The sequence below is a fragment of the Lissotriton vulgaris genome, chromosome 1_1, assembly GCF_964263255.1.
Source record: "Lissotriton vulgaris chromosome 1_1, aLisVul1.2, whole genome shotgun sequence".
Taxonomy (NCBI): Eukaryota; Metazoa; Chordata; class Amphibia; order Caudata; family Salamandridae; genus Lissotriton; species Lissotriton vulgaris.
Genome location: NC_141685.1, coordinates 279,760,979 through 279,778,801, shown reverse-complemented (window position 1 = coordinate 279,778,801; position 17,823 = coordinate 279,760,979).

Genomic DNA, 17,823 nt, shown 5'->3' with positions numbered 1-17,823 from the left:
GTGGTAAAATGTGGGGCAAGTAGGGTTGGAGTTGCGAATATATAGATGTTCTTCATTCCCAAGCATTCCTTTATTATACCACTTATTTATAAGTTCATCATATGCTTGGATACTTTGTTGGTATACTTTAAAAGTGGTTTTCTGATAACAACTGCCATCCTATAATTGCCTAATAGCCTCAAGGTGGTATTGTTCCCTTGTTTGCACCACCACATTCCCCCCTTTGTCCGAGGGTTTTATAATAATGGACTTGTCATTAGCCAGTGTGTTCAACGTGGTTTTCTCATCTTGTGAAAGATTTCTTACATTGATATGTGTCCTCTGTTTTTTACGGAACTGTAGGAGATCCTTCATCATTGCCTCTGCAAAGGTATCTAGGGCATCAAATGGCATCTGTGGGTTGAAGGTAGAGCACGGCTTGAATGGACTTTCTTCTCGATCCTGCTCTATCCCCACATTGATCGCACGTTGTACCACATCCTGGCTCATTACATCACCCATCATTACTTCAGTTGTTACATTCTCCAATGCTTCTATGCCTGGGACATCATTGACAACGAGATCATCAGTGACTGTTAGTCACGCCGTTGGCTTCTTGTTGTCCTTCAAATGAGTTCTAATTGCGCTTGCAGGTAGTCCAGAATGCCGCTGCCAGGTTTGTCCTGGATCTTCCTAAACGCACCTCAGCCACAGCGGCCAGAAAGCTGTTGCATTGGCTTCCTGTTGAGGACCGCATTCACTTTAAGACCCTATGTATGACATACAGGGCTTTAGCTAAAAACAGTCCCACTGGTGTAGGATCCATCCTGTCTCACTACACTCCTTCTAGGGATCTGCGTTCCTCTGGCAGACTCCTCCTATCTACTCCCTGTTTCAGGAGAGCAAAATGGGGTGGCAGGGCCTTCTCCACCTTGGCCCCCAAGTGGTGGAATGCCCTCCCGCTCGAAATTAGATCCCTACCCACTCTTCAGGCATTCAGAAGGGCTCTGAAAACACATCTCTTTGTGCAGGCGTATCTGTAGTGGTGTATTGCTTACATTTATGATTTGTTTTGTTAGGCGCCTTGATGCCTTCGGGTGTATGTTTGCGCGGTATTCATTTTTATTCAATTCAATTCAATTCAAGTACTTATGTAGTTTCAGCTTTCTTACGAAACTAAAGAGATCAATCCTAGACTGAGTGTATTCAAGATGGGAATCAGGGCAGAATGTCAATCCCAAACTCAGCACTTTGTGTTCCAAGTCAGTAAGTGGTCTTGTTGTTAAATTTACCACCGTGAGATTAGTTGTTTCCACTATCTCCTGTTGGTTCTCCTGCGGTTGGTCCAGGTTGTGCTATTGGGCTTTACTACCACCACCGGATCTTCTAGTCCTCCTGCGCTTGTTTCTGGGGTCTTGTTTTTCCCCCCTCGTGGCCAGGATTGCCTGATGACTTGAAACTCGGTCTGAAAAGGGGTCTGCTTGTTAAACCCACTTGCGACGTGCATCGCTGGTTCATCACTGGATTCGTTACCCGTCAAGTCAGATTCCGATGTCACAACTGTTTGTGCCGGCATTTTTGTTTTGGAACTCAATTCTTTACGGGAAACGTCACATTTTTTTGCGTAAGTTAGCACTCTGCCCCGAGTATAATCTCGTTCGTCTCTTTGAAACTTCTCTTGCTTGCAAGATTTTATTTTCTGTTCATATTTTAACAATCTTGGTTTCATTTGTTCCATTGCTTCAGTTATTTTTTTGTCATCTTCCTCTTTGTGCAAATCTTCTTCCAGCTGCTTAATCTCCGCTAGTGTCTTTTCGGGGTCGCTCCATGCGTACTTCACCAACAAGCCCAATGTTCCTTTGCAATAGTGGGCCGTGTGTTCCGCCCAGTCAGTCAATAGTTGGGGATGAGGGTTCTCATACGAGGGGACAGTATAAACTCTTAATCCTCTTGGGACTCTATCCACCTCAATGTATCCCTGTAAGCTTGTAGCCTCCCACCATTTCCTGATCTCGCGTTCGTATAAACGCTCTAATTTCAACATTATGTAGTTGAATTTGGTCTTGGGTTGTTTCGGATCCGGCATGCTGGCTTGGACTCCACCCACATTTTGTTTTTTAAACATACCTTTGGCATCTTCATGCCTGGTTGATTCGCAGAACATGCTGTCGTCTATTGGCTGTTGTCTAGGACTCTTTGACTGTTTAAATCTCGCAACCTCTTATTGGTAATATCGCCCCTTGCGTCGCGCTGCCACACATAACTGTCTTTTATTCTTCAGAACAGAAGGAGATTGTTAGCTCACCCGATCGCGGTTCTCCCGATTCACTGCGCTTCTTAAGACGTGCCGTTCGTCGTTCCCCGCAATTAGTTCCACTTTATTCCTTCTCCTTGTGGTAGGCGCGATGCAGCCATTTTAATGCCCGTTCAGGACACAGCTCCTTTTTCCACAGTCCTCGGTGCACTCTTCAATGGGTGCGGATAGCGGTCGTGGACGCCGCCAATTATTGTGCTCCAAATTCTTCCCCACTTGCAAAAGAATTATCCACACTCGCGGGGTTGATTTCCAAAGGTTGTTTTATTTTACAACAACAGACAGACGCGTTCGCGTTTTGGCACACAGCCTTTCTCGATGTCAGTAGCCACTAGACATCGGCATGTATTTAAAACATTATCCCCGCAATAAAGGAAGGACTATAGCTTACTGACATTAACCAGCGCCATCTTGGAGTGATATATGTTGTCATAAATATGATCGATCTTATGTATGTTATTCATTTTCACATACACTTTATATACTCCATTACCCAAGTAAAATCAACTCTGTGAGATATAAGCAATTTATCATCATCCCACATGTAAAATTCTCATTTTTATATATTGAATTACTCGGTTTCAAAACAAAATTGAGCCGTGTATCGGCTATTATCCTCCCTTTGATGTTATTCAGGTCTGTGTTCATACAAGTTAACCATTAACATACCATCTTTTCTGTATAAACATTTCTATACTTTTCTCTTATTTCATTTTTTCTCTTATCAAATTCATATTCATAGAGCCCACCAAGGCACATCTCTTGACTTGAAATAAAAATTCAAAATCACAAGTTACACAGCCTTTCTCGATGTTGATATATATATATGGAGAGTTTTTTTCCAAGGTTGAGACAGTTCCTAACGGTGATACAGAAAAGCCAAATCAAAGATGTTTGCTGTGAGGTGCGGTTCATTCACTACTTTATATGGGTGGTGCTGTGTCATCGTTGGGTCATATATTTTTATTTACACTTGCATTCACATGGCCCTTTCTACATTTTTATTTGCCTCCTGGGGAGACCATTTTCTATGTGATTTTTTTTAAAGACGGTGAGGCAAGTTATCAACACTTTGTGGCAGATTTATTAAATCTTTGTGCTGGTGCAGTCATGGAAAATGACGCAAACCACTGCTTTACTATTTGGAAATTCCGAGCCTCATTTACAAAGAAATGACTCTGTGCCACAAGCCATTTTGCTGCGCTGAGCTGCTTCATTTTAAAAGCACAAAGATGCCTCATTTTAACAACAATACAACACATTCATGTGCTTTCCCCTGCACTGGCGCACAATTAGATGCCTTGCACCAGTCCAGACACCCTTGCGTCATGTTGCAAGGGTGCCTGCGTTGTGAGGATGATTGTTTTTGTGCATGAAGGGGCAGCTTCTAGCACAAACATACCCATTAATGGCGTTTTCCTCTTTCCTTGTACATATGGGTATGCACACAGCACCGCCGGTGCGTCAAAAGAACTGATGCACCCCCGGCCCAACAGCCTTGTAAATGAGGCCCTTCATTTGCACCAAAAAGTAGCCTTAAATGTAAAAACAATGGGGCATATTACCAAGGGTGGTAATAGGCAATTATTGCCGGTTTAGCAGCCGTTTTCGGCCGCTACCGGCGATAACTCTATCGCTCTATTAGCAAGCTGTCGCTAACTGATGTTAGCGACAGCTTTTAGGCGATAGCGAGCGATTTGGGGCCCGCTTTAAATGTCAGCGATATTTATCGCTAATGACATGCAAAGTGGGCGTACCCAACCTGTTAGTGACTGAAAGCAGTCGCTAACATCCCTATCGCCTATTAGCTAGGCAGGCGTAGCGATGGAAATATTCCCGCTATCGCCAAAAACCAATGCCTGCTCAGACCAGTTCTTAGCCATGTTATCCAATGGGAGGTGGATAGCATGGTTAAGAGCATTTCGTTGCTAATGCCTGAATATTGCTGTATTGTCAGCGATATTCACGCATTTCGCCGCTATCTCTGGATATTTTAGAAAAATGGAGAAAAACGTTGCTAATAGCATGTTTTCTCCGCTAACATATCCAAGGATAGGCAGCGATAAAAAAATTGTCGCTAAGCCTCTTTAGCGATAATTATCGCTACTTGTTGGTAATATGCCCCAATAACTGTTTGTGTTACTTTGTATTATTTTGTGTCAAGCAGGAGTCCCGTGGGTAGTGCATGGCGTCACCACACTCCCACCCAGCCTTTTTGATTCGAATCCCTTGCTACTAAAATTGTTGTACAGGGATTTGTGCCACAAATTAACATCCCCTCAAGGCAAGCTCTATGTGACTTATTTATAAGCCCAGTGCGTCACTTTTTTGGACTCACCGGCGGCGCAGAGTGCCTGCCCTTACTTACAAGGCCACATAAAGTCACCCTGCATGGCTTTTCATGGCATTGCAATTATGGCCTCCTCTCATGCGTTACTCTGCATGAAGGGGTGCTCCATGGGTGTCGCTGTGTCTGGTCCCATGAAATTTGATTTGATTTTTGATTTGATTTGTGCATTTGTAAAGCGCGCGATTGCCCATAGGCGTCTTGGCGCTGTGATTTGACTCTGACTCTTGAGGTGTTTAGTTTAGGGATATGCCGAGAACAGCCACGTTTTTACTTGCTTTCTGAAAGATATCAGTGATGGACTAGTTTTTATATCTAGCGGTAGTTTGTTCCAGATTCTCGCTGTATGTACCAGGAAGCTTCTTCCTCCCCAGTTTGCTCTCTTGAATCTTGGTACCGCAATTATTTTCTTTTGGCCAGATCTGAGGGTTCTATTTGGCTCATATATTTTTAGATGAGTTTTTAAAAATTGGGATCCGGTTCCATTGGTAGCTTTATATGCTAGGCACAGTATTTTGAATTGTATTCGTTTTTCGATTGGCAGCCAGTGTAGGTCTCTAAGTTTGTGGCTGATTCTTTCAAATTTAGGTGTACCTAATATCAGCCTGGCTGCTGCATTCTGCAAACGTTGGAGTTTGGTTAGAATTTTTTTTCTGGCTCCAGCGTATAGGCCGTTCCCGTAGTCCAATCTGGACATGGCCAATGCTGTCACCACTGTCTTTCGTGAGTCAAGTGGTATGTAGGGTAGTATTTTTTTAATCATTTTTAAAATGTACCACCATTGAACCTGACGCATTACCAGATTTACAATGTTTGGTAAACCTGGGAATGTGTGAGATTCCTACGCCTCCCCAGGGGAGGCACAACATGGAGAAATACCTTTATTTCTACGTGTTTTTCCTTTTTCGATGTGTGCTGTATTATGCAGCACACATTGAAAGAGTAAAACATCTCTCGTGAAGGAAGGTGTCCCCTCTTGCACAAAAACAATCACCCCTACAACGCAGACACCCTTGCACCATAGCGCCGGATTGGCGCTTGGAAGTCCATTGTGCGCCAGTGCAGGGGAAGGCTTGCTGCAATGCTGTGCATCAAAATATTGTAAACCGGGCCCAAGTTAGAGCTTGGGTTTTATTTTTCCAAACTTTAGGTATATGTTGTGCCAAAGCAAAGTGACACATAACAGCTCAAAGTGTGGATAAAATATTTAGGGTCAGATTTATGATTGAATTGTGTTGCCTTACATCAGGAAACGACAAAATAATCCATAAGACAGATTTACCAAGCAGTGCAAGGCCACCTTGTGCAGCCCGGCATGGCTAGGTAAATGTGAAGTAACACAAGGTAAGTTATCGTCGTGGGGGGCATATTGATAAGAACTGACCCATCACCATGAGCAGCGATGCGTCAGATTTCAAGCGCCTGTCGCACAGGCCCAAACGCCCGTACCGTGCAGTGTTGTTGTCAATAATGGCAGTTCATTCCGCATCAGTAATATTATCACTGATTTCACAGATCATGGCCTGAGTGTTGTAATATGTGGGGACATAAGCAGTGCACGGCAAGGGCACAAAATATAGTTTCCTAACTATAACTGTTGAATCGCAGTGTATTCTTTTGGTTTAAAATGGTATGTGACATTTTCCCCTAACTATAATGTCGCTTTAACTTTTTTATTTTTTCAGTGAAATTATGTTTTAAAGTATATTTTATTACCATATCTTCTTATCCCAACTCCTCAGAGTACAATGGGGCATATTACCAAACGTGGCAAAATGACATTATCGCCGCTTTAGCGGCCGTTTTCGGCCGCTAAGCGGCGATAATATCATCGCCCTATTATCAAGCTGTCGCTAACTGATGTTAGCGACAGCTTTTAGGCGATAGCGAGCGCTTTGGGCCCCACTTTGCATGTCAGCGATGTTTATCGCTAATGACATGCAAAGTGGGCGTACCCAACCTGCTAGCGACTGAAAGTAGTCGCTAATGTTGCTATTGCCTATTAGCAAGGCAGGCGTAGCGATGGAAATATTCCCGCTATCGCCAAAAACGAACGCCTGCTCAGATCAGTTCTTAGCCATGTTATCCAATGGGAGGTGGATAACATGGCTAAGAGCATTTCGTCGCTAATGCGTGAATATCGCTGTATTCTCAGCGATATTCACGCATTTCGCCTGATGTTTATCGCTTTTGAGATAAACCTTGCAAATAGCAAGTTATCTCAGCGATAAAAACCTGTGATGCGCAGCGATAAAAATATTGCCGCTAACCCTACTTAGCGATAAATATGGCTATTTGTTGGTAATATGCCCCAATGTCTTTAACTTTGCTTGGTAGGAGTTGGTGGGCTGGCCCTGGTCTTAGGCCAGGCCCTGCCCCAGACCCCTTCGGGCAGCTAACACCTCATCGCAGGGTCACCTGTCAGTGTGCAGCAACCCACAGCAGAAATTCACCCCCTGCTTCCGCCCTTTTTTAAAACATTTTCCAATTTTGCAAGACCCTTGTGCGGGCCAACGCCACCCTATGTGCTCCTGTGGGACTGGCTCCTTCAGGACACCCGTGGTATTGCAGTAACCCAAAAATATTTTTGGGACATTTGGCCAGAAGGGCCTCTTCCCCAGTCGTAGTTCGCCTCCCTTGCCACCTTATACCTTATTTTCATTTTCAGGACATGGGGACCAAGTCACTGTGTCCGGAAATAGCAGCCGCATTTCTCTTTGTGTTGCGTTCAGCCAATCAGAGCGTAAGATAAAGAGGAAATAAATGCATTGGGGCAGATTTACAACTTCTGGCGAATCTCTGCTAGTCAGCAGGGATGTGCCAGAAGAGTTGTGACGCATATGCCTAGCTGTGCGCCACCACTGATGGGCCACATTTCCAATGTGGCACACCGCGGCACACAGATGGGCAGATGCGTGTCGCATCCCCGAGGGGAAAAGGCAGCGCATTTTCTGGAGTCGCGTGCAAGCGCGACTCAACTCCAGCAAGGCTCAGGGTACCCCTATTCCTAACATGCTGCATCAATCCTTACACCTGCTTCAAGCCACAACATGGCCGAAAAAAGTGACTTCATGAAATCTTGTAGATTTCACTCAGCCACTTTTCGGAGGGGTTCCTGCGCCGAAACGCCACCCCAGTGCCGGAACGCCCACATGTGGCGCTGGGCTTTACAACGTGATACATCTCCCTAGATGCGTCGCATTGTAAATAGCCCGCAGCAAACGTGATGCAGCGGTGGCGCAAATGTGGCGTCCGGGGCTTGTAAATCTGCCCCTTAGGGTTTCTTTTTTGACATAGGTAAGACATACTTTTGACATTCTCAAGGTTGATGGAAGAATAAATGGGTATATAAGTGTCTAAATGACGATGATGATGATTTTTTTGTGTGGAAAATTGATTGTATAACGGACCAATAAAGTGTATCTTAGTGAATACATGGGTTAGTGAGTAATTTTTAAATATGTAAATATCTGTATCAGTCTCTCACTTTGTGTATAAGTGACTGCATTGGTTGGTGAGCAGCTACATGAGTGTCTATATGAGTTATTACTTGTTTTTTCGAGTATCAGTATGAGTGTCTGTATGGTTCAGTGGATGGTATTACTTAGTGCATAGATGCATGAATGAGTGAGGGTCCGATTAGCAGAACTAACTTAAGACAAAATCCTAAACTTACTACTTTTGATATTCACAGAAGTTAGAATTTTGTCTTAAGTTTGTCATAAGACAAACTTAAGACAGACTTAAGACAGACTTAAGACAAAATCCTAACTTAAGTCTGTTTTAAGTCTGTCTTAAGTTTGTCTTAAGACAAAATCCTAACTTCTGTGAATACCAAAAGTAGTAAGTTCATTCTGTGAATACCAAAATAGTAGTAAGTTTAGGATTGAGTCTTTAATTCATTCTGTGAATCGGGCCCAATGGGTCCACTCACCTGGATTGATGGTACAAGTAAATACATTCTTGTTTTGGTTGATTTATTTTCAAAATGGGTTGAGCTCAGTATTGTTGATAAAATCGACACGAAATCGGTTATCACATTTTTAGAATCAATTTTTTTACAAGAAGGATTTCCTGCTTCTACACTTACTGACAACGGAGTACAATTTAAATCTAAAGAAATGTTGAATTTTCTTTCTGTCAATGGAATTAAACAAAATGTTACTCCCTTATATCATCCTTCCTGCAATAGCGTTGTGTAAAGGTTAAATAGAGTTATTAAAGATACCTTGCAGTTATGCAGGAATTCCACACTATCTTAAGATGATTAACTAAAGAAAATGTGATGGTCTTACAGAGTTACCCGTCATCCTTCTTTAGGAAAAAGTCCCTTTTATCTTATGCAATATAGAATTCCTTTCTCTAAAACCAATCCTGGATGGATGAAGCAAAATGGAATGTTTTTTTCGAATCTTGATGATGTTAAAAGTACATTGAATAGTTCTCAAGAAAAAAACAGATTGTCTTATGATGCCAAACATGGTACCCGTCCATCTGATTTACAAGTTGGTCAGTGGGTTTGTGTTAAAAATCCAAGGAAGGTACCTAATGGGTTTAACAAATTTTCTCAACCTAGGAAAACCTCCACTATTCATCATAACACTGTTGCTTTGGACAATGGTGAGACCTGGAATATGAGTCGCCTAGCATCGGCCGTTCTGTCCCTGATGATTCACCATCACCCTCTCAACATTGTTCATCATCTCCATTTTGGTGTTATGATAATACCTTAGAATCACGCTCTATTCCTTGTGATCCTGTGGATGATTCTAATGATAATCCTCATGATATTGCTATCTGTAATAGACCTTTGTCTAAGGTTCAAACGTCTTTTGGTAGAGTTGTTAAAAGACCTGAAAGATACAATGAATTTATTTGTTATTACGTTTTATTTTATTTTATTTTTTCAAAAGGAGGAAGATGTGTAGTCGATAGCTAGCTTGTGCTAAGTTGTATTTATTTAATTATATTTGTAGAGTCATAGAATTTGGAGTTCTTGTATTATTCTGTTTTCTGTGTGAGGCATTCGAGTGTAATCGGTTGTAAAGGCATTATGAACTGACCTGTAACCTTACTGGATGTTATCTGTGGCTTGTCTAATAAAGACAAATAACTTATAACCTAAAAGGTGTTACTACACAGTCTTTGTGAGCGAGGCCCACAGTGTTGTTGTTAACTGTACACCGTTGCATCTGATGGGCGATTTTCAATACCTCTCTTCAGCCTAATGGGTACCCCACTATGTACACGGCCGTCAAGCAATCAGTCGCATCAAATAATGAGGGATCCCTGCAAGAGGTCTCGCTGGACCCCTCATTACTTGATGATGCAGAACGCTCTTACATGCACAGGCTGCTGCTGCACTACGGTCATCATTGGTAGAAACCCAACATACTGAAAACCGCTTACGATCATTATGCCAGTCACACAGAAGAGCAGCAGTAAATACTTTCACTGGGTCAGCCAAAATGTTATTGATTGATACTTGTATAGCGCACTACTCACCCGCAAGGGTCTCAAGGCGCTTGTACGAATACCGCTGTGGAACCCATCCTGGCTTTTCCTGTGAGGCGTCCTCTTCTGGGCACCCCCAAGGTGGAAGCCAGGCATCCTTAGCATTGTGGGGGCCGTTGTGGAGATTAAGCAAGCTATTGCCCAGAGTTACAGAGTGGGACTCCATGATTGGAATAGGCACCGAGGTGAGAATTATCAGGTCCGTGGAATTTTGAGCACAAGACCCACCGAGGCGGGTAATTGAACCCTGGTCCCGGCTAGACCTCTGCATCAGGGTCTGCTGCTTTAATCATTGAGCCACACTTCTCCACTGCTGTCATATTGACAAGTTAGCTGCCCACCAGATACTTCTGTCATAGCGTGCTCAGAGCTTTTGCATATGCCATGCTCAACCCCTTTACTGCGTAAACCGAGCACCAGCTAGGCTTGAAGTAAGCAGCAGATGTGCAGCCTTGGAAGCCCCCAGAGGAACAACAGTAAATGCAGCTGCACCAACTAATGACCATCCACAACTGAACCAGAGAAAGTAGCCAGCCATCATTGCTGAGCTTCTGCATAGCACTATCAATAAACCCCACATGTATGCAACTGAGCAGATGAGATAGTGCCCGGGTTGGGCTCAAAGGCCACTTTGATGTAATCTTAATTCCTTTTACAGTCTATCAGCCTAATTCATGAAGCTGAATTCGGCTCGCAAAGGGCCAGATTCTGAGAATCTGGCCCTTTGCGAGTGAGATTTTTGCATTTGGGATTCATCATCCCAAATGCAAAAATCGGTAATTGCGTTTTCGCAAATTTGCGATGGATTACATTTAAGGAATCTCTATTTGAGATTCCTTAAATGCAATTGATCATCCATTTAAAAATTGCGAAATCGCAATTTCGGGCCGCTATTTACCGCGAGGTCAAACCTCGTGGTAAATAGCGATAACTGAGTTGCATGTTGCACACACACATGTCCTTTAGACATGTGTATGCGCAATCCCTGTTCATATTAGCATTTAAGGGGTGCTACAGGGTGTCCTTTGGACACCCCTGGCACCCTTTCAATCACTATCTTATTTGCGATTAGCTAATTGCTAATCGCAAATAAGGAATACTCCCCATTCATTCCTATGGGCCTTTTGGCCCATAGGAATGAATGGGGAGTTATTCCTTATTTGCGATTAGCAATTTGCTAATCGCAAATAAGGAATTAGTAGGAATCACATTTTTTTTGCATATTCCTACATGAATCCCGTTTTGCGAGTCCTTAATAGCGATTCGCTATGAATCAACTATTAGGGGCTCGCAAAACGGGAGTATGATGAATCAGGCTGATAGTCTCTGCCTCAAAAGATGGCCAATTGCAAAAGCACAGATCCTGAATAAACAAAGATGGACACTTGATCAACACGTTCCTTAGCAGTAGCTCCACATATCTGTATAAGCACCATAGCCCTATGGTCCCGAATGATCTGGAGTTTACTTCCAACACCTCCCAAAAAGTTATCTTATTTACACCTACTTATCAGTCAAGGGGCCACCAACATATCCTAAATAGAGCCAACATGATAAAAGTGAATACAACATTACCAGGTCTATCGGATGTAAAATCGCACATTTTGTACCAAGTAGCTTTTATCTCCAATCCCTTAGTGGATAAACGAGAAACAACCATAACATGGAGGTCTGACACCGCTTTGGCAGAAGCAATACTGGTGCAAGAGGAGACCTTGTCGAGATGGGGCATTCTCGTTCAAGAAGGGAAACTGGAACCATATTCATATTTGAAAACCCCCTGTAACGAAGCCGGGCTCCCGACCCATATTCACATCCAAGTTCAATACTGAGATTGGCTTGTGAACGACGTGGACAACTGAGCAAGATTAGCCACGTTTTAGTGTAACCGTGCGTACAATTGAGGCTGATGATGCACTACCACCGCCTACAGTCAATCCACAAGATATAGAGTTGCATAATGCCATGGTCCCCCAGCTTATGAGCATAGTATATTACCTTCCACGGCCTGTGACTACCACTCAGCATTACCAACCTGGGCAGCAGCAGATACATGCATAGGAATTGGAACCCGCTCACACTGGGAGCTGGTCTGGATGGATATAAAGTTCGAACATATCTAGCAAAACACAGCAACTCAAAAAAAATGCCATGGTTCAACCACATTGCAAGGTCTTTAGTTAGCATAGGATGTCAGAAGTTTTCAACTAATCCATAGAGGATGATTCATTCTACACTGGAAGTAATTAAAGACAAATGTGCAATTTTCAGGGAGGTAAGCTCTTTTTACTGTTCCAGGAAACCAAACCTGCCCTCCTCTGCGGCAAGGATCTGGACAAGGTTTTCCCTGGAATAAAGAGAAATGTATTCATAAATTCAAGCTACTCTCTTTACGAACGTACACGAGGACTTGGTCAGATAAAAATCAGACTACTGCTTGCAATGCACTTAAGGTGGTGATTAAATAGGATTGCACTTTATGCCATTATGCTCTCATTCCTTTACAGCCAGGAGACTCTACCTACACCCGCACAATACATTTTAGACAGATATTTGACTAAGCACATCTGTATTTTAGAAGAAAAGCAAGGTAACTTCATTAGTACAGTGGAGCCAATGAACTGATTGTAGAATTGGGTTTATATATCAAATTTCACCCACCTATACTTGCATCTGAGGGTTAATGGGTCCTGGAGTCTGGAGGGGTTGGCATACACTGTTGGTTATTTGGAGTATAAGTAATCCATATGTCAACATCTAATAGTACAATTACAGCGTAGATATTGCATTGAGATGGCAGGAGTGATAGACTTATTTTCATGCAGTAATTGACTATTTTTATTTATACATGTTATTTGATTGCTTTTACTTTTTTTAAATTGTAGTTTTCTGAAATGTGATAGGATAATAGAATTTGTACAAGTGTTTGTTTTATTTTTCTTGAATTGTGTGTGTCATATTGTTTGGGCTACTATTGTAAGCCGAATCAATAAAATGTTTACGTTTGATGGATAGATCTAAAAGATGTGATAGCTATCATGAAAGCAACTTCCCAAGAAAGGAGCTGCAAATGGTGTGAATAAAGTGGCTCGAAAGAAGGGAGGCTCCCTAAGTCTGATAAAGAAAATATAGAGATTTCAGGCTGGTGCTGGGGTACCTTTAGTGGAATTATGTGTTTATTGCCTCCATAAAGGCGTTGGGCCCGATTCACAGAATTAACTTAAGACTCAATCCTAAAAGTACTACTATTTTGGTATTCACAGAATGAACTTACTACTTTTGGTATTCACAGAAGTTAGGATTTTGTCTTAAGTTTGTCTTAAGACAAACTTAAGACAGACTTAAGACAGACTTAAGACAAAATCCTAACTTAAGTCTGTCTTAAGTCTGTCTTAAGTCTGTCTTAAGTTTGTCTTAAGACAAACTTAAGACAAAATCCTAACTTCTGTGAATACCAAAAGTAGTAGGTTCATTCTGTGAATACCAAAAGTACTAAGTGCATTCTGTGAATGCCAAAAGTAGTAAGTGCATTCTGTGAATACCAAAATACCCAATTGGCGTAGCCTAACTTACTTGTAAGTCCTTGGGCCCATATTTATCAAGGGTTTGCATTGCGTTTGCACCACACAAGTGGGTGCAAGGGCGACGCAAAACCTAAATGAGATTTACCAAGCTACGCAAGGCCACCTTGTGCGGCCCTGCGTGGCTTGATAAATCTAGAGTAATGCAAGGCAATGCAAATCTCTGAGGCAGAAAGAGGTGCCATGGGTGGGGCTTGGGTGTTCCCACCTAGCCAACCTTGCATTCTGACACATTCCCAGATCTACCAACACTGGTATACCAGGGAATGCTGGTCACACGGGAGGATGAAGCATTGTGTCTCATCTTATACTTGGAACAGTGGCGATTTAAATCAAATCTGAGGCACCCATAGTAACGGTAAATCCACTGTGTATGTCTCAAGAGTTTTATCTCTAAAGTGGATCCCTACAATCATCAATATCAATTAATCTAAGAACTCCCAGCAATGGTTGAGTCCTCCATGGTGGATATACCTACCGTGGTGTGGAATATCGCGTATGATGAAGCATGCCGCCATTAGTTGTGGGTGAGGTGATAACTCTAAAATCTTTTTGGATTCAGGTAGAGCTTCACCTAGACTAGAGATTAGTGACCACTCGTTGTGCGATTATTTATAGGTGAGGAGGACATGCCCAGGTCTCTTTCCTCTTTCCCGTCGTTTATGTATACAAACCTGGAAATGCATCAGAATTGTATGTCTCCCCACCAGAGGCCCAACAAGGAGAAATATCTTTATTTTTGCTCGTTGTTTCCTCTTTGTGCAGCACACTTAGAAAGAGGAAAATGCCTCCGAGGATTGTTTTTGTGCAGGAAGGTACGGCTTCCTGCACAAAATCAATCCTGCCTACAAAATCAATCCTTCCTACAATGCAGGCTCCCTTGCACCATAGTGCAAGGGTGTCCCCATTGGCGCTAGGCAGCAGTTTGTGCACCAGCACAAACAAAAAGCAGGAATGCGCTGTATAATGTTAAATGTGGTTAATTGCTGCCCTCTCCCCTTCATGCAGCGCAGCAAGGATGACTTGCGGCGTTGCGTAAAATATTGATAAATATTTGCCTTAGTATATGGTACAGAGGAACCCATGGCCTCTAAGTTAGAGTGTCTCTTCAAGGACTGAGGCAATTGTTATGCCACCCTATATTGTAAAACGTGTCTCCCAGTCTGGCACTGCAGAATGGAAGGGCAGTTTTAAACTGCTGACTTGACTTTGCCATTTTAAGTGAAGGCAAAGCCCAAACTTCTGTTGAGTCTTAAGACAGGGTGCAACATATTAGCAGTGTAGAACATGTGTTTGATGTTTTCTGTTACTGGTGCCCACACCCGGATGTCTCTTGGCCTGGCAGTAGACTTCCTGCAGGGTGCTGGTGCGCTCTCCTGCTCTAGGGCAGCTGGCGGGCTGGTGAGTAACCCGTGGAGATCTTCAGGTTGGACATTGGCACTCTGCCCTCCATTTTGTGGCCTGAACGTAACTGGTGACACTAATTGGCCCTAACTCTTTACTGGATCCTGCGATAACGGGGAAGACGGGCTTGTGTCAGGGGCGCTCCCTTCGATCAGAAACTACACCTTTCACTCAGTACCATATCATTCTTTTTCCAGGCTGGACTACTGGTTTACATCCTCTGACCTTCTTTCTTCTCTCGCAGACATTGAATACTTACCCCATACACAAGCTTGTCATTTACCAACCCTGTCAGACTTGTTCCTTTCCTACCCTCAATTTGCCCGGGTCTACTGGCGCTTCCCGAGCTTCCTCACTCTTAGACCATATCTTCAAAGACAAGCTCTGGGGTGTAATTCCAGAGTATTTAAGTTTTTTTAAGTCTGGCTCAGTCTCTAAATCTGCTACTCTCTGGGAAGCCTTCAAAGTGTATATTTGCGGACAGGACAGGTAATATCAAGACATGCTGGCGTACCAAGAGACATACTGGGCCAACCCACTCGGTTGGAAACTGCACTGCAGATGATTGAGACCCAACTAGAAAGTACGCTTTCAAGGGAATTGTATGGTAACATAGCCAACTTCTTCGACAGTAGCGGGACCTAGCCGATAGGGAGGTGCACCACCTTGGGAAATATGCACCGACTAGGCAGTATGACTAGGGCGTGGAGCCGGGCAGAATGATAGCCTGACTTCTCCAAAAGAGAGAGAACAAAATCGCGCAGTGTCGGTCTGGATGGCCATGATGGGAGAACTCTAACCACAGACGAAGACATTCTTTCTGAGTCCTTTCATTATCATTCACAGTTCTGTAGTGCACCAAATGTTAAATATCAGGCAGAAATTTCTGGGTATCTGGATGAGGTGGCTCTAGTGTGCTTGGAGGGAGGCGCCCGCCAATTTTTATCTCAGCCTATTTCAACAGAGCAACCTATTGCCGCCATAGACTATTTGGCCTGTTCCAAAGACCGGAGTAGCAACAGGCTTACTGCTGATTTTTATGCAGTGGCCGCAGGGGCCGGAGAACGCTCTGATGATGTTGAAGAGATCTTTGCTGTGGTTGGAGCTGACTTTGATGTGGTCCTAACGTTGATTGAGGAGATGCGAGGCAGCAGTTGGAAGGACTTCTACAAAAAAAGCCTGTGATTCTTTTAAAGGGTCTTTTCTGAGGCAGAGCTCTTGCCTGTGCATGGGTGGATGATTATCTACCCTTATCTCTCATCCAGCTCCTACTGTAGCCTCTCAAGGATTGGGCTTTCCTCAATTTCATCAGCAAAGACCTTTGGAGCAGACAGTGGTTCTGGAGTTGGCTGCAGTTGCTTTGGTTCCGATGGCGCATTTGGCTTTGATGGCGGGCCTGGTTTCGAAGGGTTGGTGCCTCAGCTCGAGGCTTGCTGAGGGTCAAAGCTCCTGGAAGAATCTTTCTTCGACTCCGAGGCATGGCTTCGGTGTTCGACCAGGGTTCATGGGCGATGGTGCACCTGAATGTGGCGGAGAATTAGGCACAAAGATAAACAAGTTGCAATCTTCCAAACCCAACACTAGATGGCAGGAATATGCAGACCATGTGAATCTATAGCCACACATGCTACGAACACACAGTTACCATGCAAATTGTGTATAAGACCAATAAATGTATATTACAGAGACGTGTAACCAGAAACTGACGCTGGGAATGATGGTGGGCACCTGTGAATCTACCACACTACAAGCTACAAATAGATGCTTACTTAGTAACAGTTTCAGTTTTTACCATGCATGCCTGTCGATACACATGTTCTCCATAGACTGTTAGCAGTGCCCAGCAAACCAGTGGCTAGTGAGTGGATGATGCAGCTGTCTGAAAATTCGCAAAACTGTTGGCCAACTCTAACCTGGTGACATGCTAGAATATACACACAGTAGTAAAAGGTGTGTGGAGTTGACCATGTAGGTGCCTTACAGAAGTCATTTATAGGAATATTCCCAAAGAAAGCGTTAGTTGTCCCGTTTTTCCTAGTAAAATATGGTGCAGGGGGAGGTGGGACTACCCTTTCCAGTTTAAGGTGGCTACTTTGGATATATTTAACGATCAGACAGGCTTATCTCAAAGTCAGTGTGTAAAGCATTTGTGAACACGTACAGTAATTCAGTGAAAACACTATAAAAGGACACCACACCAGTTTAGAAAAATAGTAAATTTTTATGCAAGCCAACAAGACCAAATAGGATAAAAATCCAAAAAACAATACTCTTAAAAAATAGTGTTGTGCAAAATTACCTTAAAATTGCAGGAAAATCCTCCTGGAGCTACTGCGATACTGAATACGACAGTGTCTACACATGCCAGCTAATGTGTCGACAGACTCGGACACAGTACCTTTCTCGTTGCAAGCAGCACGTCGGTGCGAGTTTTCGGGGCAAACATCGCGGTCACGTTGTGAAGCGGAGCATTGCGGCGGACGATGTCCTCACAATTCGGTGCAGGCAGCGGCTCATTGACGGAGTCGATGAGACCAGTGCTTGTGTTGAAGGGTGAGACGGTGCATGCTGCGGTGCTGGCAGGTCACGGTGCAAAAACAACAGGTGATGGACAGAATGCAGAACAATGTCATACATTCACCCCAGTACAGAGATATGGGCCTAAATCCATCGTTTTTGTGCTC